At 43.8% G+C, this 26,058-nt stretch overlaps 1 long non-coding RNA gene across 1 annotated transcript; it reads left to right on the top strand.

Moving 5' to 3' along the window:
- The first annotated feature begins 219 nt into the window (after positions 1 to 219).
- On the top strand, positions 220 to 23,970 carry LOC109138005 (uncharacterized). The gene is made up of 3 exons (XR_002041805.2): positions 220 to 499; positions 1,373 to 1,455; positions 23,687 to 23,970. It is a non-coding gene; the product is annotated as an uncharacterized LOC109138005 (long non-coding RNA).
- Positions 23,971 to 26,058: the final 2,088 nt, after the last annotated feature.

Raw genomic sequence — 26,058 nt, forward strand, 5'->3', positions numbered from 1 at the left:
GATATCCCCCTGCCTCACCTCCCAGTCTCCCCACCCTGTCCCTCCCAGTCTCCCCACCCACCTACTTTTACCCAGACACCCACCCAGCAGCACTTGGGAGGCTATTTTTTGCCACACTTCACTAAATAAGGCCGTGGAGCATGGCTTTGAGGGTGGGCTAGTGGAGGGGCGCGCGTCTCTGGTTCTTACCTTGGTATAAAAACCCTGGGACGGTGGGGATTTCCTCCGATCATCCTGAACCTCTCGCCTGCTCCCCCCTCACAGTGTTTTCATTCTAACTTGTTTTCGTCTATTTTTGACACTTCATTGAAAAAAAGAAAAGCAATCCACATGCCTGTGAGCGGTATCAATTGACCTTTTATCCCAGAACCTTTTTCTGCGTTTTGTTGCTCTTACAACAAAGTCTTTCTTTCATTTCGTTACTTTGGAGGGAATGTTTTCACCGACAAGCGGACGAAATATCAGGAAAAGTGACTGAGTGGAATATGGACGGGAAAGAGTAAGAGATAACTAAGTTCAGTGTTTAGTGTTAAATGCTTCCCATTTTCTTTTCTTTTTCTTTCTTTCTTTCTTTTTTTTTACGTTTTTCGCCCTTTTGTCCATCCAAGCCTTTTACCTTCTTTCCCTCCAATCATGCTTTTTCCTTCCCCTCCTTCTTCCCTTCCTTGATTCTATCACCCTTCTCCTTTTCCTTCCTTCCATTCATACATCCCATCTTTGTAGCTAACCTCTTTTTTTTATTTCTTTCTATTCTAAATTCTCTTACTGTTTCCTCTCTTCCTTTCCATTCTTCCTCCATTCCCTCTATTTGATTTCATTCTTTAATCTGTATTATTTTGCTTTCTTCACCCACTGTCTCTTTCCGCTCACTCTTTCATTCTCTCCACCCCTCCCTCCCTCTGTCCCTCGTTCCGATTTGTCCTTCAGCCCTGTCAGCACTCACTATCTCGCTCCATCTCCTTCTCTGGCAGTCTGATCAGCTGTCTTCCTTCTAACTTTACATGGCCTGGTGTGGTGTGGAGGGACGGGCAGCTGTCGGCTGACGCATTTCACTGCCCAGTCATCACTTCAAATCGAATCCTCTTACACAAACCTCTGTGCTTTTTTTATTTTTTATTTTTACTGCCCACTATTTTCCTCTCTTTTCTACCTGCACCAGTCCACTATGATTTTTTTTTCTTTCTTGCTCTGCCTGTTTTTTCCCCTCCTCCTGCCTCCTTTTTTACCACATCCAGCAAGAGAGAGAGGCAAGACGAGTCCCGTGACCCTCTTCTTTTCTCTCCTCTCCTCTCCTCTCTTTTCACTCCTCCTCCTCCTCCTCTTCTCTCTACTTCTCCTCTCCGCAACCTTAAACTCTCCATCGCTGATTCAGCTCCCAGGGAGGAGAGACTCCGCCTGCAGCGACCGCTTCACTCCGCATGGGCCAGCATCCCTCTCTGGATCACCTTTACCACGGTACGTGTGGAAGTGTCTCTATGCGTCTGGATATTTGTAAAAAAAAAAAAAAAATCTCTCTTTCTACTGAGTGTGCTTACTCACTGCATATATTTGTGAATGTGTGTGTCAGCGTGCTTTGTCCTAGCCACCTTCACACACACACATGCACACACGCACACACACACACACGCACACACGCACACACTCACAAATACAGTACAGTTTATTCCTCAGCTGCTCTTTTGAAAAAAGAAACAGATTGCGTGTTTATGGAGCTGGGAAGAGTTTTATTCTTATGTATTTATCACTCTGCTCCGTGTTAACGTTGTTGTAGGACAGAGTTTGTGATTCATGTGTTTCCAAAGAAACGTCTCTATACATTGGCATGAGGTTAAAAGGTCAAGGGTTATCTCTGAGGTGTTACACTCACTGGAGTGTTTTTGACGTTCGGCGAAATGTATTTAGAATCAAATTCTTAAATAGTTTATGGCAAACTCTGATTGTGTAAAGGTGACTGTATATGATGTCTAAACTTACACAGTGCTTGAGTGTCAGTACAGTAAGTTAAAGGCTACATTTATCTGAATTTATTTACTGTTTAAACGTGAAGCATGTCGACATGAATATGCATATTTTTATTTTATTTTCCATCCTTTCACCTTCTTTGCTTCAGCATTTATTTTTTCAGAAACATTTCCATGTTTTGGGTTTTTTTTGCATTTGGAGAAGCATATGGACCACACTATATAAAAATCTTTCCATATGGCAGCATCGGAACATGGAACAAAATGCACGGTGTTGTGGTCCTGCTCGGTGTACTATATTTGCCAGCAGGAAAAGTGAGGTTTGTCTGCAGGAACGCCACATGGGTATGGTCTAATGTGCCTCGGTGTTAAGCTCAGTGTCATCCCAGCGGGACCTCAGCTCTATCTATAGACGGGCCACACACATGTGTCACTCTCCTGAGAGAGTAAGAGAGGTTAAAGTAGAAGCAAGGTTCTAAAAGTGTCATGCATATGCTCTCTCTCTCTCTCGTTGCACAGACTAGTTTCACCCAGTTAGCAGATACCACAGAGATCAGCAGTGGTCAGCTGTTTGTCAAGCGTCCGGAGCTCTCACAGACTTCGCTGTGATTTGCTGGAGGTGGCGAGATGGCGAGGTGACGAGGTGTCGGGTGTCCCAGCCCGGCCCTATAGGAGATAGTAGACATGCAGCTGTTTGAAGGGAATCTATCTGTCTTTCTGTCTAGTAAGCAATCTCTACTGGGTGTGAAACTGGGTGAGACTTTTTATGGCGTTAGCTTAGGTCTGGTGAGAATATATAGCAGAAAGGAACGAGGTTTATAAGAGGAAGAGGATGAGGACTTATATTGTTATCTGTTTCTGACTGCTTTATTGGGATGAAAAATGCCTTCTGATACTGCAACCTATTGTAAGGATAACAGAAGTCATGCCAGATGTTGGCAAATTCCATCCATTTCCTGCCAAGTCTCACAGTGCAATGCGGGTGCATTTTACACACTGCCCTTATCTTGCAATCTACAGCAGTTGGCTCGTCCTCCCTGGAGAATTGTAATTCTTGCCTGGAATATTGGGACGGTGGTGGCGTAGAGGCCAGAGTGGATAGGCAGCTTAATTCTTTGTAATGTGTCTATGTCTAGTGCTGGCTTGGAGTGCATTCGCGAGTGTGCACATGTGCAAAACCACCTCGTTTACCAGCTCCGGCTGGTGATTTACAAAACCTTCGCTGGGAAGAGAAAAGGGGAGGAATGGGAGAGAGAGAGAGGAAGAGAGGGGAGAGGACGAGTGTGATTTATGGAAGAGACTTTTAGTTTAATTACTGGGCGGGCAGGACTGATGTGCACAGCCCCCATGGCACTGGTTACACACTGGTAGGAACACACAAAGGGGCTATTGGGGGGCTACGGAGGATGACATATTCACTGATGTTTGCGGATGCAGTTGATACATTCAGGCAATTTGTGTGTTCAACGCACAGGGCAAGACACTAGAGTCAAATTATGTAGCATAGAAAAGCAATATACAGTACCTGGGCAGTGGACTTAAGTGGGTATGCACAAACACAAGTAAAAACATTCACACAGCTCCTTTTTTTTTTTTTACAATATCCATTTTCCACTTGACTGTGGAGGCACACACATACAGAAAATGTATCCTTTGTCTCTTGTACATAAGAAAAAAAAGACGTATTTGTGGTGAGAATATTGTGCTGTGTCAACAGTTCAGCCTCGACGTGTGCTTCCATGGAGATTTGATTAGCTGGTATTGTCATTCAAGGTGAAAGGTTGACAGCCAAAGACAAAAGAAAGACTTCCTCATATTGCAGTTTGGCTCCTAAGAGCAGTGCATGCCGGGGAGCCATGCCTGTGTCTTACTCTCAGTTTATCCACTCTGTCATAACTGGCCTCATATTAGTGTTATCAAATATTTGGAAGGGGAAGAGCAGTTGGAAAATTGCGACACAGTAACAGCTGTTCATCCGTAATGCAAACACAAAAGCACACTTGCACACACACACACTCCACAATAACCCTTATATGCTTCCTCCTGCCCCCACCCCAGGTTTTCCTAACGCCTCTCTCAGAGCCTTCATTAGATGCCTGACGTTAGCAATGGTTCAATTCATTAAAAGCGCAACTCAGCCTTTGTGCATTTGCCTATAAATTGGTATTGATCTCCGAGAGGACAGGGAGGGGGGTAGGAGGGGAAGGAGGGGAGACAGCAGAGGAGGGTGGGGAGGTCTTTGTCACTGTGTGTGTGTGTGTGTGTGTGCGTGTGTGTGTGTGTGTGTGTGTGTGTGTGTGTGTGTGTGTGTTTGGCTTGGGGGGCTGGGTGGCTGCTTGTGGATCAGGGACTGAGGCTAATGGGAGGGGGCAGTGGGTCTCAGGTGAATGGGGTTCACTCAAGCAACAAGGGCAATTGAAGCCACACATACATACACTCAGACTATACCTGCTGACACACATTTACAGATTGACAGATCCCCACAGTAGGTCACACACACACACACACACACACTGACATTCCTTTAGTCTGCTCTGGCTGCTCTTCCCCTTAAACCTGTCCACGTGCCACGCCACATATGCCATTCAACCTCATGATCACCAGCTTCTGCTCAGCGTGGGACTGTATAACACTACTGTAGTTTGACTGAAAAGAGAGGGAGGAGGGTGAGAGAGAGTGTGTGTGGGGTGGAGTGTGTGAGCAGGAGAGAAAAAAAAGAGAGAGAGGGAGACAATGAGAACACATGCTCTAAAGAGGGGAGTGGGCAGTCAAGGGGAGACTGCATAGCATGGTAGCCTATAGAATGCATGGGACAGTGTGTGTGTGTGTGAGAGAGAGAAGGGAAGGAGATGAATGGCACAGAGGGAGAGAGAGAGAGAAAGAGGAGAAAAAAGAGGAATTGCTCTCAGCGGCGGAGGACCGGTGGGACGAGCGGCTGTGTGCCGGACTAAAAGTTTTCTGTGTGAGGAAGAGGGGGAGATTAAGGAGAGGAGAGGGAGAGAGAGAGAGGATCAGAGTGAGGATGTTAGAGAGAGCGTGTGTGTGTGGCTAAACACAGAGAGAGGGAGAGAGAGAGAGAGAGAGAGAGAGAGAGAGAGAGAGAGACTGCAGAGGCAGCACCTGGGACACAGACTGAGAGAAGAGAGAGCGAAGCACTTCTTCTTCCTCCCAGTCTCCTTTTCTTCTCTGCTCTCGCTTTATTGCTTCTCTCTTTGGTGCATCGGCCCAGCTGAAGCAGGAGAGGATGGGGAGGGGGGTGGGGATGGGTGGGGAGGTGGGCGGGGAGGTGGGGGTGGTGGTGGGGGGGGGTTCTATCCAACACTGCCTCTAGGTAAGTGCAACATCTCCCTCATTTCCCTTCAACACCCCCACCACCACCCACCACCACATCCCCCCACACGCACCCAACCACTTCCCACCTCACCCCTTTCACTTCACTGCTTCAAGCTGAGCTAAAGCGTGACACTCAAGGTGAATCGCGTGCCGCGTGCGGTGTGTGTGTGTGTGTGTGTGGTGTGGTGTGTGTGTGTGTTGTGTGTGTGTGGAGAAACTGCTTCATAATGTACAGTATGTCAAAGCAGAGCGGACACATGGTCACCAGATATCGTAGTTATGCTGTAGTATTGGCGCTTTAAAAAAACAAACAGTTCTTTCAGAGGATGAGAGGCAGTTAAATGTAAATAGAGGAAATGTGACTTTTAAAAAAATTTTTTTTTTTTTTTTTGGTGACATTTGTATTTTTTTTTCTTTTAGGTGAAAACTAAATAATAGGGTGTGTAATCTTGCGTCATTTCGTGGTGTGGATGTGACGTGACGTTTTTTTTTAAAAATACCATTGAAATGTTTTATTTCTTCTGAAAGAAGCTTTGCTCAAGGCTGCATGACAGCGGGGTCTCGTGTAAAGCCGTGACAAAAGTTGCTTGGTGTAATATTAGCTTTGTTTTAGCGTGTACGTGTATGAACCTGTGCCATGTCTTTCCTCACTGTGTATGTGTGCGTTCACCTGTGCTGGTGTCCTACAATTTGAAGGGGCCTGTACTGGGGGCTGGTGTCACGGGTGATCAGGAGGAGGGGGGGGGGGGGGTTATATACATTTTGTGATCTGTGTGGACAATTTACCTCCTCATTGAGTGGCTGTGTGTCGGGAGGAGAAGCTGGGATAAAGCAGGATGGAGCTGGATGGAGGGTGGGAGGCGTGGGGGGTTGAGGGTTGGGGGGTGGGCCTGATGCGCCACCAAGGACAGTGGCCTGCTTGGGGGACATACTTCTTTATATGCCCATATGAACAAGAGCAACTATGGAATGTAAAGAAGTATGTATCCCAGGTTGGGAAAAATTTCAGCGCCTCTTCTGAACAAAACCAAAACGTTTAAACACAAACTTGACTTGAGTCCGCAAAAACCAATCCACCAAATCAAACTCACCGGGAGAAGATGTTCTATGATTTCCACACTGTAGACCCAGATATTCTGTATGCACAGCTCATGTGCATGTGCAGCGTGTTCGTGTACTTTTTCAACCCTGATGTGGCCCAGTTGAGTCCAGTCAGCTTGGTGCTGCAGAGGGATGCATACTGTAGAAAACTGTAGATGCAGCTGCAACTCCAGTCAGCACTTTCCGCTTGCCCGCAATAGATTTTTGGATACCTCTTTCACTCTGTTCTTTTGAGTTTATTTGCAGAAAGGCAGACGTTGACTACACTGGAATGGCGGTGATTTTTTTTTCTCAAGAACACCTGCTTTCTTTGGAATACTCCTTTTTTATCAGGCTTTTGGACTGGATATGTGTGAATTTGCTAATGCATTAAAATACACACAGTACACACACACACACACACACACACCACAGACAGACAGCAGTTTCCAGTAAATGGTGCAGTGATTAAATGCTTGCTAATGGATAGCATGGTCCGAGAGGATGGTCAGAAAGAGGAAGAAGGAGAGACTGGCTGCAGGACTCTCTGACAGATTACCGGGCTCAGACGCCGGTGTGTAGTCTCACTGTCTGCCTCTGGGCTCAGCTTGTTGGCCTGGTTATGAATGCTTCATATGGAACGTCACAATTTTGATCACCAAAATCGTCTGTGGCCAAATGTAAAGTCAGTTTTAATTTTTTGCAGTTCATTAGTTCCCGCCTTGTGTTTTCTTTCACAATGCCTGAAAGTATCCAGAGCAGTGTCTGCAGGCTGAAGTTTATTTCTTCTGGCATTTATTGGATTGCTCAAAGAGGCTAAAGTGACAGGAAAATGGGAAGCGAGAGAAAATGACTTATGACAACAGTTCTGAGTCAAACCCACAATGTCAGGATACATGATATCTGTCTCAGCCTGCTGAGCCAGCAGAACACATCGGTGCCACTTTTTTTTTTAATCACTCCTTTGTGATAATTCTTCAGCACTCATTAAGTATATATAGGATGTATAAGAGTGCTGGAACAATGACTAATCCGGGTGTGGTTTGGGAGTAGGTACAACAATTGTGTCAGGTTTTAGTGTATGTATTTTGGCCTACTTTGTATATAAATACTGTATGTGACCTAGTTAGGGTTTACCTGTCCCTGTTTAGGTGTTATTTGGGCCAGTTTCAGTGCGGTAATTTGGCCCTGATCAGGTGTACACCCCGGGGCGTTTCGCCTGTGTGGGAGCTGACAGGGATCTGCAGTTGGATTAAACTTCCTGCCAATCTTTTTTTTTTTACAAGACAAAACAAAATGTTAACAGAGGATCATAAAGGAGAAGAACTGCTTTGTGCCAAGAAGAATTGTTTAACATTACAATGCACACACAGCTAGACAGTGTTTCAAAGCTAATTAACCATCAATATAACAGACAGTTCTAATCTTAGCTGCAGACGAAGAGGCCGTGGAGATAAACCGGGTCCAAAAATGCACACTTCAGTCGGGGACATATACATAAAGCCTCCACCCCAAAAAGAAAAAACATCAAATGTGTTTGTGAGAGCATGTGGAGGTGCTGTGTGTGTGTGTGTGTGTGTGTGTGTGCTTATGTTTATGTTGGAGGGATTTATTGCTGTGATTTTTAAGAACCAGAGGGAAAGGTCGTTGTACTGTGGGAGAATTCAAAGATAGAAGGGCACAGTATTGAGGTGGGGGCAGGGGGGGGGGTGGTGGTGGTTGGGTGGGGGTTACAAAAGGGAAACGGGAGAGCGGCGTAGACTGAAGTGGGATCGGAGCGGAGGGAGTTGTGGCGCGTGAGCGTGCGAGATGAGGCGAGGCGAAAGAGGCAGAGAGAGAGAGAGAGAGACTAAATTGATGATGGTGTTCAGGGCTTGTGTGTGTGTGTGTGTTGGGGGGGTGCGGGCTGAGGGGGCTGGGCGGGTATTGTTCTGTCACTTTGCCTGTGTCAGCAGGTGGAAGCTCTCATCAGGACATTAAATATGCAACAATGCTGACTGCGGCACCGTGCTGAGACAGCCAAAGCCGGACGACTGGGGGCCCCACTAAAAGTAAACCAACGGCAACGCTTTGCCTCGCTCCACGTTAGACAGCTATCCACACACACACACACACACACATTCGAAGACCTCTGGCTTCTTCTCAGGGCTACCCTGACCCCCCCCACACACACACCCCACCTTCCCCCTTGGCCGCTCTCCTTGGCTGGCTGGCTGGCTGGCTGGCTGGCTGGCCGGGTATCCAGCTGGTAAAGCTGGCTGACTTACAGGCTTGATCGACTGGCTGGTTGACTGGTTCCCCCATCTGGGAGTCCACACAAGGGCAAAGGCAAAGCTAGTAATCCACGGGCCCAGTGAGGGATTAGTGGTAGTTACATACAGATCAGTCATGTGGAACATTGACTGTAATGATTGAAAAAATCTGCCTCTGTGAATATGAATTTAATGCAGAATCTACAGCACAGCTGACTGTATGTACAATATGTGTAAATGAATGATTTACCACTCTGTCAACTACTGATAAAGCACAATAGTCAATCAAGCTTACTGAACGATTTTAGATTGGCTGTTCCAAACATCAGAGACCAGGTTCATCGAACTCTTTGCATGTCGACGACTACACTTTTTCTCTGATCAGATTTATAACGCCCATGCTTCTGTTTTCGAAATAACAAACTTATTTCCACTCCCACAGTTAGACCGCGATTAGGCCCGACTTAAACCCTGGTGTAAAAAAAAAAGCAGCGCCCACATTCATTTGAATGGAACCAGTCTGTTGATGGAGTGTGTTTGTCTGCGCACGGCACTCCAGCTTAACAGTGTCGGGTCAGAATGTGACACGGCTCAACTTTTTGCTGCAATGCAACGTGACGTCATCAAGATGCTGCATTGGCCAATCGAAGACATGCAAGTGCACATTCCTGGTAGATGACTTTTGTATCTCTCAGACGAAAAACCTTTTCAAACCTTTGCGCAGCGTCTCTGCCTGCACTGCACAGTTTTAACACCGGGGGCTGTAGTCAGAGGTGGGCACGCCCTTAATGCTCCGTTTGCATATCGATACTTCCGCCTGCTCCACAACTCATTAGACCTACGAGTGGAAAGAACGGCAAAGAAAAAGTGCAATTTCACATCATGACTTTACATAATATCAGCCGTGGACTGGTGTATAAAAACATGTACACCCAAGTCTGAAATCTGTGCGACGTGCACACATTCTCACCGCACCTGTTTGTGTGTGAGTTCCAGTGTATGCATTTTTTTGTGTGTGTTCTAAACTGGAGTGTGTACTTTGGTTCTACAGATAAGGAGACCGGTTTTAAACTTCAAAAGGGTTAGAAATAAATTGCATAATAAGAAGTTGGTAGTTTGCAGTCATTCTTAATACGACCGAACAAACAAAAAAAGAGTGTTTGTGGAAATGTTTGCAGTGGGCAGTTCAGTGTGGGAATACGACAGTGGATTACATTAGAAGGAATTAGCTAAATTCATTTGAGAAATGTGAAAAGTTTTTAATGATATTTTTATGGCAATACAAACACAAGATATGTAATGTTTATGAACATAAATTATATTTAATCAGGGGTGAGATCCTAAGGCTTCATGTTTGTGGCCTTTAGGCCTTTTAAAAGCCTTTGGTTAGAAGGGTCTAGTTTCTCTCTGATTGTGTGTGTGTGTGTGTGTGTGTGTGTGTGTGTGTGTGTGTGTGTGTCATGCATCGTTAGTATGTGTTAGTATGCGCTGTACGTGTGTGGCAGGCGAAAGGTGTGTGTTTGCAAGAAGGCGGGATGAGATTGTAAAGTCAGGAGTTTTATATTAAGTGTCAGAGTTTATTGCAAGGATTTTTTTTTTTCTCTTTTAATCATGTTTATAGTAAGTGTGCATCGGCAGCAATCTTACAGAATATAATAGGGGTAAAGAGTAATGGAAGTTGAAACAGATGCAGTGGAGTGGTAATGTATGTGTCGTCTCGCCCTGATACAAGGACACAGACACAGCCTATTATATCCCCTTCTGTGTTTATGTCTCTAAAGTGAATCTCAGGAGGAATGTACATCTGAACCCCCCAAAGTCATTCCTCAAACAATAGGCAAACACATAAATATACACACACAGATATGGCCACATGTGGTGTAATGTAAATTAAATGTGTATATGGACACAAACACTGAAGTTGCAGTAGAGCATATATATAAATATATATATATATATATATATATATATATATATATATATATATATACACCAGTGATCCCAGCCACAGTATTGATTTATCTGGCTGTTTATGTTCTTTTTTGTAATATGTACACATTACATGGATATAATGTATCTGTACTGAGAACAGTGGCTCACTGATTTGTTTCTCACTGGAGCAGCAGCTTTTATTTGTAGTATCAGCGAACGGGCTAAAGACAAGGTAAATGTGTAATTTTACAGTTTACACTGGCTGCTCTGCTCGTGCACTCAGTCATTACAGAAGCATGGTAAGATGAGCTGAGCTTATTACACACGGAACATGTGCTGTGCGGCAGAGGTGTCACTGAAATCATGGCCGACAAATTGCTCTCAAGAAAAAGAAAAAAGAAAAAAAAAACAGATGATAAAGAAAAAGACCCTGATAATAAATGACTTCAGAAACCTAATGAATTACTCATAATTATGAGTCTCAAAAGTCAATTAGTTAATTGGCCCCTGCGTTTTAATGTGAGAATGATGAGTGCATCAGTTCAAAGGGAAACTGAAAATCAATTGGGACAACACACAGCATAATCAGAAACCAAATTACGATTTATCATTTAGCGATTAAGTCATACATTCTCTGTGAGTCAGAGCCGAAGACCTCCATCATGCACGAGACACACACTCCTACACACAACACACACGCACACAGCGCGCCTCCAAAAAGCCGATCAGACCCTACACCGGGACAGGGATCAATGTTGAGGTAATTTGTTTCGATCAATTAAACAGACATCTGCTTGAATTCGACTCCAATAGACTGCAAAAGACCCAACCCCTTCCACCCGGCTGTGTATGTCTGTGTGTGTGTGCGCGTGCATGCCTGTGTGTCCTTTGCATGGACGCAAAGTGAGCGCACACCGAAGCCACAAACAAATGGCTGAAAGGTGAAAAGTCTAACATTCCAGCAGAGCATCATTGATTCCAGAAGTTGTAGACAGCAGCTGGGTCTGAAAATGATTTTTTCAGAACTTTACAGTTTAACTCCTCGTTTCCTTTTTATTCAACTTCCTGCCAAACATGTTTAGCTTGTAAGATGTAGTGTAGGAAGGAAAAGACAAAACTTCACATCTGGAAGGAACAATGCCACGGGCAACTTGTGCACTGTTTATTGTTTATGGCACGGGGGGAAAAAAAGAGGTAAGACAGTTGTATTGCCCGAGTATAATTTAATGTCTCCCACTAGTACATCAAGTGATGTTGCTGACACCAGAGCCTGTCCATTACTGTACAATATGAAGAGAGAGGGTCTGCTCCCTTCAAATGAACACGCAGGATAATTGTTATGCAGTGAAGCTGTGAAGCAGAGGGAAGTAATTAAAGGAACAAGGGCACTGTGGTGGTGGTGGGGCCACATCCCCCTCCTCTACTGTTTCCCCCTGCTCGCTGGAGATTATATACAAACACCCACACACATTTTCACATGCAGGTCCCCCAAACATTGACACCCTCATAATTACTGCTAGGCTTTACAGTCACCCTAATATTCTAATTACACTCTGTCTCTGTTTATAAGGTCATAACATTTACAATTTTACGACACTGTAATTGTCAGTTGACCAAAAAGAAAAAGGCATTTCCTGCTCTAATTGTTTTCGCCTGATGACAACACACATTGTGCACTTAGCATTCTCCCCAGAATAAACACTGTTCAAAATGCATTGGGGTTGTAGAATATACAGTATCTGTCCTGGTGCCTTTCATAATGCAGCCCCCAGCTGAGAGCACATGCATCCATCTCCTGCAGTATTTCAAAAATATATATATCGCCTCAAGAGGCATCACAGGGAAAATATAAAGGAGAGTTTCAGTGATATATCTCATAAGGTATAACTGTGAATATAACGCATTCCTGAGCACATTGTTATTCCCATTACTGGTTATGAGTATAGTGAATGTGCTGGAGATTTGTTTTTTGAGAAATGGTCTCATGACGCAGAACAAGAGGATCTGAAAAGTGAAAACATTTCGTTTGAAATGAAACCACTTACTAAGAAATAATTACAGCTCGAGTTGAGAAAAAAATAATCCTTATGTTTTAAGAGTCACAAAAGCGGCTTTATTTTGAATTCCAATTCATCATTTCTGATTGGTGTGACGTCCCATTTTTCAATAAGAACCGCACAGCAAAAAAAAACAAAAAAACCCACACAGATACAGAAATCTCTCATGTAAAGTCACCAAAACTGCAGAAGAAAAAATAAATGCATCATTTGTGTAAAGTCGGCCAAAATTAAAATGATTTCAGCTGCTGTGGTGCACGAGTGTGAGCTGCGTAGCTCAATGACAGAGAGTCAGTAGGCCCACGACTTTGGACTGAGCCACAACATTTCTATTGGATGCTCCGTACTATAGGATGGATTGCCATGAAGTTTAGTACTGACATTCGTGGCTCCCCGCGGATGAATCCTTGCTGAGCCTCTGTACTGTAGCGGCACAATGAGCTGGATATTTGTGCGTTTTAGTACCCGTTAAGTGGATTGTTTCCCTCTGCATTAAGTCAAAATGTTATTTATCCACAACTTTGGTTAAAGGATCTTCCCATCAGCCTCGGCTGCATTCTTCTAGTCTTGTTTCTTGAAAAATAAATGACTAATTAATTTAGTTACTAATTCATTTTGTGTTGATGGGCAATCAATGGATTGTTTCAGCTACATTTTAACACACTCGATTATGAGAAATGATCTTATGTAGCAGGATGTGACACAGTTCAGAATACGTCATCTAAAATTTAAATATGCAGAAATCATTCACAAGAAGCTGCATCATATGTAATGTCTAAATAAAATGATTCCATCTTCTATGAGCAGCCAAGGACACATCAGGTGTGTTTGATTCCAGCTTTCATCTGGCTTTTGCCTGTACATACAAGCATCTGCCTGTCTTCATCGACCCGCCTATGTTAACATGTCTTCTGCCTGTGTGGCCTCGTGTATCCATCTCCCTTCAGTCGACCAGAGGAGGGGTGTAATTGGGAGCAGCATGCAGGAGTGCGGAGTGTCAGGGAGTCAGCGAGCCAGCTGGCTACAGGGGGGTGATACAGGACGATAGAGGAGGAAGATGAGCGGAGTGGCCAGCATAAGCGGTACAATAAGCCAGTCAGTCAGGGAGTTTGTTAGTCAAATAACAGTACATCAAGACAAGCTGAGATGGGCTATGATCACCCCAACTCCTACTGTAAGTGCACATACACATCTAAGAGGAGGAGAGTGCAGCGTCAGGACAGGGCTAGTTAACATTCCTCTGTCATCACCCCCTCACCGCTCAGAACAGAACAGAGCAAAACTCAGTATTACAGAAGAGGAAAATGGAGAGACGGAAATAGAGGTTGGAGTTAGAAGAGGTAAAGGACAGAAGAGTGAGAGAAAGAAGGAAACCGTGGTGGCATAAAGACTACGTTACATTCCAAAGTGTGTATCGGGTGTGTCATGGCTAACAAGAAAGGCGAAGAAAAAAAAAGATCAATAAACAAAAGAAAAAGGGAAACAAAAGAGAGAGAGAGTGGGATCATAAAGAACACAAATTACACAGAGAGACAGACTCAGCTGGTGAAAGTAAATCTACCAAACCCATAAAGAGTTATGCGTTGTGATCTGTTCCACCGATCGTTGTGTGCTTTGAGATAATTGCTTCCATTTTGTTGCACAGAGACTATTACAGTATATGATAGCTGGATTACCATCTGTAACAGTGGGCTTTACACAGCAGCAGTAGTGCTGTATCAGCAGCAGGGATACTGTAGAAACTATAGGTTTAGTGAACACTGTGAGTGGGTTGTGTATTGGCCTCGGGCTATTGTAGTAGTTATGGTCTCTTTTGGTTCAATTCCACCCGGCGGAGCGAAAAACATTTTTCCCTGTCGGATCCAGCGACATCAGCACATCACCTTGATGAACCAACAACGTGTTAGTGTGTCTCTCAGTACCTCTCTGCCCCGTCTGTGGCACCCGGTGCCAACCTCATCCCACCGCCTCCTACTGAAGATGTAAAACTATAGCTCTTGTTGGGGAACATTTTAAAGCACATTTAGTATCATTCAGTACCATGTGGATGATGGTTACTGTGGGAGTACAGTGTGTGTGTATGTGTGTGTGTGTGTGTTTTCATCTTACTGAAGGAATATGTGCAACAATATGGCTCAGTGATGTGTTTGTATATCAGGCTTTGATACACACATAGATAAATATAAATAATAATAAATAAAAAAGTCACTTCATGGTATGGAAAAATACACACACATGGTTCACATAGAAGTACAAAATAAAAGTACACATTTTTTTTTAAACGTTTGTTTTGTTGCTCGCTATCATTACGTGGATTGACCGGAGGTCACTTACAGCACTTACAGACTATATATATATTTCATTACTGTGCATGTTGGACTGAGATCAGTGTGATGGTGCGCCTTACTATACAAATGCTGCAACCAACATGGAAACTTCAGTTCACTGTGGTTTCACTGTATACGTAGTAAAGGAAAATGTCGTAGAAGCTTTTTATCCTGCACTCAGGTACTGACTTCTGACCTTTCCTACAATCTTTAACTTTAACTGAAGACTGGACAAAGACAGAGGCAATAACATGAGCAGTAGTTGGTCATTCACTGGTTGGCAATTCAACGCTGAATGCGTAGTCAGGCCACTGTTACGTGTGGTAAAAATAGCTTGCATTAAGCAGGAAGTTGCGCTTGACATATTACAACGTATTTCCGCGCATGTTGCATTTTGGTCGTATGCGTGTCGATATGCGGCCGGGTCAGAGCGGTGGATGGAGAAAGATGGAGAGATAAAGAGAGAGGGAGAAAGAGAAAGAGAGACACTCTTGTGGTTTGCAGAGGAGGAAGTGAAAAGAAAGAAGGGGGAGAGATGAAAGGGCATGAGTTTAATATTTGAAAAATATTCACTTGATTATGATTTATTCATCGATTTTTTTCATCTGCGAAGTGGTAAATACAGCTGGCAGTAGCTGATTTATTTTTTCCACCTTACAGCAGTAGATAGAAGCAGTGACCACAACACTGACATCACAGTTTAAGTTTAGTTTTGGCTGAAAACAGCTGTCTTCTGATGCGGATTACAGCTGTGCAGCTCTGTAAAGAGGGGAACTGCAGAGCTGGGAGATCGTTTCTGTGGGTTTACACATAATTTTATGCGTAAATGTTTAAGTGCATAGTCATATTTTTAATTATTAAAGGAATAGTTGATAAGAAAATCAATACAGAGCCCACAGTGTACTCTAGACTTGTCTCTATTCATAGTAAAACAGCATTTTGCTTTGTTGACTCCCTTTAATCACACTTACCCGTCCTGACGCATACATCTTTACACAAGCGACCAAGACGCTGATCTGACACAGATTCTAATCTAGATGGCTCTAACTGGCTCGGGCCTCTTTCGATCCACATTGTCCCAAGTTAAAAACAGAGCAGTTGTAATGAAGCCTTTCACTCTCTGTGTGCTTAGCAGGCTTAGAAAGAGTGGGATGTCCCACTCGCTCACAGTAGAAAGCATGTCAGCTGAGGCTATCTTTACGCCCGGGCTCCTTTCTGACTTAAACTGCATTGGATTTTTTTGTTCCACGACAGAGCGTATATCAAGCACGCCTTTGTGGCCCTGCTGCGGCCTGTAATGAATGCATGGCTAAAATACCTAAGTGGCGGCAGTGGTTCGTTAGGGGGGCGGGGGGTTGATGGAGGGAGTGGGGTAAGAGGTGGTGGAGGGTGGGAGGAAAGTGGAAGGGGGACGTTGGAGCGTGCTCAGAGTGAGAAACAGGCTGCATAAGTAGAGGGAGAGAGAGAGGGATAAAGAAAGGTGAAGACAAAAGGCAGGTCTGCTGCAGTTTGGCAGCCACTGCATATGGATCATGACATCATTCCCTGACAAAACGAGATGACGTCTCCTCCACTTTAATATCGTTCCGTCTGAAAAGAAATTGTTTAAAGAGTTCTTTATGTTAAATTGTTCCATTTAACTTGTGTAGTGCCCTTCATTCTCTTAATCCCATCTCCTTTCACTTGAGAAGCCGAGGCTTTTTCCCATCATTTCTTTCTCTATATCCGAGCTGCCTCCGTTTATCTCCTTTTGTTCTACTCCTGCCAAGAAGTTTAGTGACAGCCCTGTGTGCAGGAGTTAGTGGCTGGCATTTTTTTTATATCCTTATGTTGGTTTATGAGCAGATAATTACTGAAATTGGCTGTCCTAAGCATCTTAAGACACCACTTCCATTTCATTTTTGAAGCTACATCTCAGCATTTTCTAACACATGGAATCACATACAGCGGCGTTGGCTCAGATCGGATCTTTTCTGCGCTCTTGTTGCTATGTTTTACTTTAATCTCATTACAGCTACTGATGGCGTGTTACTGTGGTGAGGAGTGGTCGGAGGGGCAGTTAAAGCTGGTTAGATGACTCGTACACATGTGCTCTACGGATGGTCTGTTGTGCTGTTCCAGCTTGCACACTCTCTGGATATATATTTGGTGAAATTACTGAATAAAGTGGTTCATTAAGGACACTTACAGTGTCATCCTTCTTACATTAATGTGAAAAATTTCACATCAGCAAAGTCTAAGAAAATACAAAGTCCCCAATAGTCCATTAAGGTTATATTAAGGGAGGATACAGACCCTTCATCTTTTTTTTTTATTATTTATTTTTTATTTTTTATAATTAAATAAGGGTTTAAAAAGAGTCAGAGCCTGTTTGCATGTTGTGGTGGTCTACAAAGAAAGGCAGCGAGGGGAGAGTGTGAGGAAGGAGGAGAGGATATAATTAAATATATCATCTAAATAGGTATTGATCGTCTTAAGGGTGTTGCCGTTAGATTAAAAGGTTAAAGAATAAAACAGCTTTGAGGATTAAATCATTGTGAGGTAAAATCAAGAGTGGCGGAAGATAAACACTGCAATAATCACAAAGTATGAGCCCCGCAGACCCGCTTAATGATGTCCTATAGAGATATTAAAGATGCCGTCAAGATACATTTAAGGAACTGCTCATGGCATTTTAAACAAATCCAGTGGAGAGAGACGCTTGGATCAAATATGGACACAAGGTCAAGCATGTGCCCAGCCCGATTATGTCTTTGTAGATAATATCAAAGTTGCTATGCATTATGAACTACAGTGCGGACGTAACATTAAAGATATGATCATCGCAGGCCTCTCAGTAACCCTGAGAGGCCGACTGATAAAGGAAGAAAAAAAAAAAAGTTCCACGCCATACGGTACGGTAGCCACAGTACGACACCTGAGCCGAGCAGCCGCACAAGGTCAGGAAGCGTTTTTTTATCCGACAGACGTGTTTTATCTTCAGGCAGAGTAAGGGAGCGAGGAAGTGGCTGAGCAGAGGATAAAGGGTCCTGTTACGCGCCTGTCTCCTTCTCTGATCAACCAATCAGGCGTGGGAATAGTGCTGAGTCAGCCGCTGGGTGCTGCTCACGTCCGAATGCAGGGGGAGGAGGAGGAGGGGGGTGGGGGGTTGATGGTGGAAGAGGAGCCAGCCAGCCGGTGTCTGCAGTGGACTGCAGCAGCATTAGCACCGCTAACCCCTGACAAGGGGCCTTCGCTGCGGAGAGGGGGCCAGAGCTTCCAGCCTGATCCTCCTCCTAATGGACTTTGATTTTATACCACTCCTGCAATGCCCATCACAATCCTATAGATATAAGATCCGCCCTGAATGTCCGTGCTCAGTTTGATATATACATCCCACTTTTCCCTCTGCCTCTAGTCAGCGGGTAATTAGCAGGAATAAATACAGCCAGCCACAGAAGATAAAGTTTACAGCCTGACCACAGGTCAACTTGTTTCATTACTATAGTGTGCCTTTGCATTAAGCTAATTACCAACTGGCAAACATCTTCATCAGGCATGCACAGAGGCCTTCATTAGGATGGTTTTGTCTAAATCTGCCTCACTGAAATGCTGCACTACAGAAGGATTATTGCACTTTTAAGTGGGTTTTAATGGTTATTTTGTAACAGTGGGTTAACCACAGTCAGGGCTTCAGTCGCAGTGCACTGACGTGACAGGAAAGGGACGCTCTCAGACGTTTTTTCCGGGGCCTCGCCCTCCCATAGCGCGGCGCCGGATGGAGAGCCGTGGGCCCGACAGTCAGTCAGTCACTGAGAGCCACTTGTCCTGATAAGGAGAGAGAGAGCTGAGAGGAATACCAGGCAGTCGCAGAATGAGACACAGAGCATGTGACATGGTCAGCGAGTGAAGAGGCTGACTGAGTGATGGGAGCGGTGGTGTACGGCAAGTTGTATTAGTGCAGTCCTGGTGTCAGGCCTTCTACATCTGAAATGAAAATATCATGGTGAACAAGAGTGACAGAGTCGGCTGCGGGACTGGTTTCAAAGTGTCACTCCTCCTGTGGGGGCTGTGCATAGTGTTGGGGCTGGCAGCTGCTCTGTAACACCACCTGTACTGAGTAAAACTCTCTGGGGACGCCTTACACCCCCACTGACCTTCCCACGATGACTCCCAGACTGTCTTTACCACTATGTCTCTTCCTCCCTCCTCTCCATGCGGCGTCCAGCTGTCCCTAACCCCCCCCCACCCTCCATCTCCAATATAAGGGCAGGAATGCAGCGGACAGCACAGTCCCAGAATAGACAAGTAGCTAGCCTATCTCCAACCATGCAGGCGGCCTGATAGAGGGCACCTACAGTAGCAGCCGCACTCATGCAAGAGTGCACACACACACACACACACACATGGAACACCCCGACCCACATACAGCCCACTTTCCCTGAGCTCTTGTGCCGTTAAACTTATGAATGCACGACACCTTTTACTTATTGTAGTTTTGATCTTGACAGAGCTGCCTCACAGTTTAATGTTGAAAGAGTGCTCATCGGTGAAGCTTTCAGCAGGCATCTGAGCGAGGTTAATGATAAAACGCTATGGGTGTAATGATTCTGTTTGATGTCAGATCTGAGTGGAGGTGCGCAGGGTGAAGGAGGGTTGCCCGTTTGATGAGTGTGTGGGCCACAGATTGCCGGAATAAAGCGCAGACAGCGTAGCCGAGGGATTCTCTCCCTAATCTACTGAAACTCCTGCTATGAAAAGGATTTCATGTGTAGCCCTTTCTCCCCTGAAGTTGATATTTGCGCTTGAACACGCACACGAGCAGTGTTGTGGGTCGTTACGAAGTCACGACAAAGTAACGCGTTACAAAGTACTCTAATTACTTTTTTCATGTAACTTAACGCGTTAGTGTCGTGCCTTAAGCAATCAGTAACTTTGTGACTGTGCCCTGCTGACCTACGTTACCTGTGTGTGTGTGAGTGTTTTCAAACCGATGGCAGAGAGGACAGCTTTTAAATCATGGAAGTACCCACATTATTTTCAATTCGCCAGCGAAAAGGACAAGAACATAACGTTAAAATCACACTCTGCGTTGGTGAAAAGCTTCCGTCGACTGCAAAAAATTCCACTTCCAATTTTAAAAAAAACATCTTGTATCCAAGCAGCACTCTGTCACCCTGGTAGCAAGGCCTGCTGAGGAAGACGACGGTGGTGCACCAGCTCAGCTAAAACTGTCTCTACCAGTGAAATTCACAAGCTTGTGGCCGGTTATGTGGTTGAGGAGATGCTTCCAATTACAACTGTGGAGTCTCCATCTTTCTGTAAATTAATTAAGTAAAATCCCAACGACATGTAACACAGAGGGAACAAGATTAGGAAACTCCTGAATTTTGATCATATGTCCTGACTGATCAAAAAATAATGAATTAATAAATGTGGCATATTGCTGACTATCCTTCCTGTTGTTGTTGTCCTGCAGAGTTAGTTTGTTTGGATGACTGACGTTATTCATTGTCAGGACGTCTCGGTACATTTAAAGCAGGTTGTGTGTCTGTGTCAGTTAATGCAGCATGTGCGAGGCGCTGCAAACGGCTTTTCATTTTTGGTAACGCATGAGTAACACGTTACTTTTATTCATAGGTGACGCTGTAACGTAACGGATTACTTTTAATTGATGGTAACGTTGTAACCTAACTACTTTCCAAAGTAACTATACCCAACACTGCAAAGGAGCTTGTCAACCAATACGTAGAAGATACACACTTGCTCTTACTGTCAGTCTTATGACATTCATAGATCATTGTTTACAAAAAATGGCACAGACTATACGTTGACACTGTGGAGATCAAAAGTAGACACAAACATCCATAGAGGTTATAATTGACAGCACAGAATACACACACACACACACACACACACACACACACACACATATACACACTGCAGTGCTGCATGTTGCAGAGGTAGAACAACAGCGGCTCTGGGACAGGTAGAGAATTCAGGCCATGCAAGCTCGTCCTCTCCTCCGTGTGCTACTTCCCACTTTTTTCCTCCCACCGTTCTCTCCTCTCTTTCCAGCCTCCTTTCTTTTCCTCCTCTCTTTTTTTTCCTCCTTTTTCGTCTTCAGTCAAAGATGCCCCCCCTTTTCAATTTGCCGATTTCTTTGGTGACAAGTTTATTAAACATGAGAGAGAGAGGTCCTGTCTTGCTCCTTAGCTTCTTACATGCACTGCCAGTATTTAAGCATTTCTTTTTTTTTAATGTGTGATTTGTGTGCTGATGTATTTGTTATCTGGAGAGGGGTGGACAGCTTTGATACAGGACTGACAGTATAATCTCTTACACACACACACACACACACACACACACACACACACACACACACGCAGACACACACTCCTATTCTGTGCCAAAACCCAGCAGAGTTACAGACTGACTGTGACAGTTAAATCCAGGTTTAAATACTTCACAGAAATTCAAGTGAAATTCATTTTGTTTTCTTTTCTTTTTGTTAAATTGCAGTGAGAGATTAGGGTTTGCACACTCATTCATTCAACAGTATTTATAGTTACACAGATAAAATATATTATAATATAATATATATTCTTTTTTTCAGTCTAAGTAATTTCCTAAAACACATGGCTGGTTTTTAAGAGGAGGACATTTTGTCAAGACCTATTATCAACTGTGGATTAATACACACGGTGTGTTAGTGAGTGGTTCCAGCAGAGATATGGTGTATGAAGTGTATATAGTTTGTGGATCATAATGACACTCAGTGTGGCTCACTGATGTGTTTTTAATAGTTCCTGGACAAGAATGGAGCTCCCTGGCACAGAGGAAGAAGACATATAAGGGTGTGATACACACAATTTTTTTATTTCCATGGGATTAGTTGACAAATACAGAACATGTGTGTGATGGAGTCCACCTGATGGATTTAAATGTAATATTCACTGAGAGGCAACAGGATGCATTTTATGCTGGGATAGGTACTAATCAATGGGACAGAACCAGGTGGGAATGTCCAGGGCCCAGAACAGCAGTTCACTTGAGGCTGGCTCCAATAGTGAGTCGGTCTCCATAAGTCCCCATGTTCAAATGTCCAACTTCACAGCAGAAATAAACATGTTTACAGCCTGGTACAAAAAACAGTTTTGGTCTCTATAGTTAATTCCTCCGTTCATGACAACTGTACTCAGTTTATATTTATATACAACTAATCTGTTCACATGATATTGACAGGTGGGTGCTCTTACAGATGCCCTTTTTGCCCATTTTTCTACTGCTAAGATGGTGATGGCTAGAACCACCACACTGAACTTCACGTCTTTTCAGAAACCTGTGGGTGGATGTCATGGAGACTACGTCCATGTTTTATACAGTCTGGGTGGACATGGACAGAACATGAGAACCATCTAGAAGTGCTGAAAACAAATATAGTCTTATGATAATGTCTCTTAATTTTGGTGAAAACACTTTTAGGGGTTTGTCAGGACTCAGGACACCCAGCTTCAAACTAATCCCAGACCAAAACAAACCTGGACAAACCTGGACGTCTGGCATGTTAACTTTTCCAGTCTGCTGTTTGGTGCTGGGCAGCTGGTGTACAACGGGTTTTATCAGAACCTTTTTTACTTAAAACAGCTGCCAATGAAAACGACGCTGAAGCTGAGAACAGTGAGATGGACTTAAAACCATAAAGCTGTGAGCCGTAAAAACCAAAACAATGAGCTGACAGATGCAAAAAAAAAAAAAAAAAACCCCATGATCTGAGGAGAACTGCAGAGTCAGGTGATAATGCGGGTTTGTCCCTATACAAGCACCCCTTTCCACACACACAAAGTCATTTGATCCAATATTATATTGTAGTAGTTTTAAGCTTTTAAAAGCAAAATCCTGAATCATGTCAGATTGGATATGCTACAACTGAATTATCAGAAGATATCAGTGAGTTAGGGGAAAAAAAAAAAATACCCAGACAGAAAATATCAATAGTTTGGATTCCAGGGCCAAGACTCTGCTTAAACTGTTTATTTCCTAATGATTAAATGATTAGCTAGGCTAATTGAACCAGGAAATGAGTGAGTTGCTCCAAGGACGAGCAGAAGCACGCAGCTAACAGGAAGACTGCTGAGTACATCATCTCTGTGCCACCGCGCTCAGGCAGTCAGCAGGGCTGAACGGCCCGAACCGCGGGCCAAAACATCTAAAACACAAGTGAGAACAGGAACAACAGAGAGCCTTGAGAGAGAGAGAGAGAGATGTTCCACATAGCGCAGAGGTCAATGAGAGTTAATTTTCCTGCTGTCCTATCCGCTGGCTTCATTAGTAGTATTGGCAGTTAGGTGATGAATTCATTGTTTTCTCAAGTTTGTCTACAGCCATCATTTATATGCGCTCCTCTCTTATCTCTCAGGGCCCTGCACCGTGTTTTCCTCATCTCTTTTTCATCACCCACATTGCCTGTTCTTTCTTCTCTATCTCTCCTTCTCCTTCACACTCTTATATTCTTCATCTTTCTTTTCCTTCTTAAATCCAACCCTTTTTTTTATTTGCATATTTTTGCTTCTTCTATGCAGCAACATGCACTCTTTCAAGGGCAACGTCTCCCCCGATAATCAATGCCTGTTTGCTTACCATGTGTTTTGCACGTTTATGCGTGTTCTGTGCATGCATATACAACGAGCGCTTACTTGATGCTACCTCTGTGCAGACAAGCTCTCTTCTTATCGTTTCCTCCCTGTCGCTCTCGTCTCTTTCAGGTCCCAGACTTGTCTGTTCACGTCTTCCTCCTTCTCCACCCTGTCACCTGTCGGACCAGACTTGCCCCTAAAATGCTTTGCTAAAGCTGGTAAAATGGAACCAAATCAACTGTTCAATGGATTTGGTCCCCTTCAACCAGCTGTAGCTGTGCATTGATCACTCACGCATGCAGAGGGACAAACGAACGGACAGAGAAGCAGTGGAACTCTAATTCAAATCAAATCAAATTTTATTTGTATAGCCCAAAGTCACATAACGCATTTTGCCTCTGAGGGCTTTACAATCTGTACAGGGAGTGACACCCTCTGTCCTTAGACCCTCGGTTCGAGTGAGGAAAAACTTGCCCACAAAAAACCTTAAACAGGGAAAAAAGGTGGAAGAAACCTCAGGAAGAGCCACAGAGGAGGGATCCCTCTCCCAGGACGGACAGACGTGCATTAGATGTCATATGTACAGAACAAATCAACACAAACATATTGTACAATTACAATGAATGATAAAATGATTACAGTAGCAGTGGAACCTGTGATAGAGATAGAGAGACACAGATGCACAGCATCAGCAAATCATAAACTAACTATAAACTGTAATGGAGATATGGTAGCAATAATGACAGTTATAATATACAGTATGTAGTGGATGTCGTGCAGGACCACAGCAGCAGCCACGATCAGTGGAAAACAGCTTTACACTGAATCTACATTAGCTTCCACACAGATATAATTGGTCTGAGACACAGCAGAAATGTATCTGTATCACACAGATTACCCAAAAGACATTAAAGACATTTACCAAATCTGAATAAAACAAGCCAGGTAAGTAATTATAGATACTGCATCTTTGTGAATTTGTATTTTTCTTGTGTATTGTTAGAATTGCATTGTCCTTTAGACACTTTTTTTAATGTTCTTTGCAGATTGTTTGAAATGTGTGGCCATGAATTGATCCTGTGTGTGTGTGTGTCTGTGTGTAAAAAAGTGTGGTATGGTTGAGGAGGCATCGAGTGTAAGAACAAATGCTCTTGCAAATGTAAGAAAAGCACTAGTACGTATGTTTTTGAACATGTATGTATGTGTATGTCCTAATGCACATGACTGATCAATAAAGCCTCATCCTGAAGTTCATACAAGCTGCTGAAGTGGTCTTTGTTTTGAAGTGTGGTCTCACTGGAGAAACGTCATCATGATGTACGTAAAACATGGCCGTGGTGTTGAAGGTTGAAAAGGAATAAAAAAGGTTATTGTGAGGTTTGAAGTTCTTTACCAAAACTAAAATATGGTTATTTTGAGCCAGTGTTGGACACAGGAAGGTCAAGTTTGATCTTAAAATGTACACAAATGTATTAGTAGTTGTACAAAACTATATTCCATTAAAAAAAGTAAAGGATACACACATTATTGACAATCAGCAAGTCAAAGAGTAGTTTGTGATGTACTGTACCATGTTTTAGTTTGGATGAACTCTTTGGGTGGGTTTCTACCCATGGGTACTGGGTTAAGTTAACGAATTATTGTGTCAGTGTTGACCGAGGGATTTGAAGAATGTCGGGTGAAACATAAGTGAGGCTGAAAGAGAAGACGGAACCGGGAAGATGAATTCAAAAAGGATAAAAACGGAGAAATGTAAGCATTCCCAAATTGATCTGTCTGTTTCCACACTTTTGCACAGTGGTCTATATCCCACCTCCACTCTTTCTTTTCCCCACTCCTCACATCCTACTACCTTTCCTTCTCTTACTCCTTCCATCCTTCTCTTCTCCGCCTCCATCCCCGGGCCGTTGTATCACCCGCTGTGCGTGGCTCTGGAGGTGTGACAGATGTTTTAATGCGCCTGCGATTCCTTATCACCACTCAGCTGAAAGCTCCATTTGCCTTGGTCTGCTGTGATAGATGGGGGCCGAGGCTTAGCGAAGAGGAGACGCTATGCTAACGAATGGGGAAGGAGACATTTCAGAGGCTGAGGGGGGTGTGGAAGGAGGAGGAGGGGGGGGGACACGATGAAGATGACACATTCTGCTGGAAATGGTAGATGTGGTCATTTTCTGTTTTTCATGTCCCGGGTGTGATGAGCAAGTGAGTAATTATAGGAGGGGAGGGGTGTGTATGCAATTACACTGGGATGAAACAGTGCTTGTCAAGACCGGGAGTGCGGCAGCAGAAATGGAGAAATCAAGCAGAACATACACGTTACAAATAAACTCGCAAATAAACAAACAAACCGACAGCGGTTTTGATTAAACCTCACTGTGTTTACAACCCGTTAAATCTGTGGGATTATTAAAAAGTCAGTGGCATTACATCTTCTCGATGTTTCAAAGCAAGTGAGGAGAAGGATAAAACAAGAAAAGGGCAGAAGCAATCCATCAAGGCAT

Source organism: Larimichthys crocea, chromosome XV, assembly GCF_000972845.2.
Source record: "Larimichthys crocea isolate SSNF chromosome XV, L_crocea_2.0, whole genome shotgun sequence".
Lineage (NCBI taxonomy): Eukaryota > Metazoa > Chordata > Actinopteri > Sciaenidae > Larimichthys > Larimichthys crocea.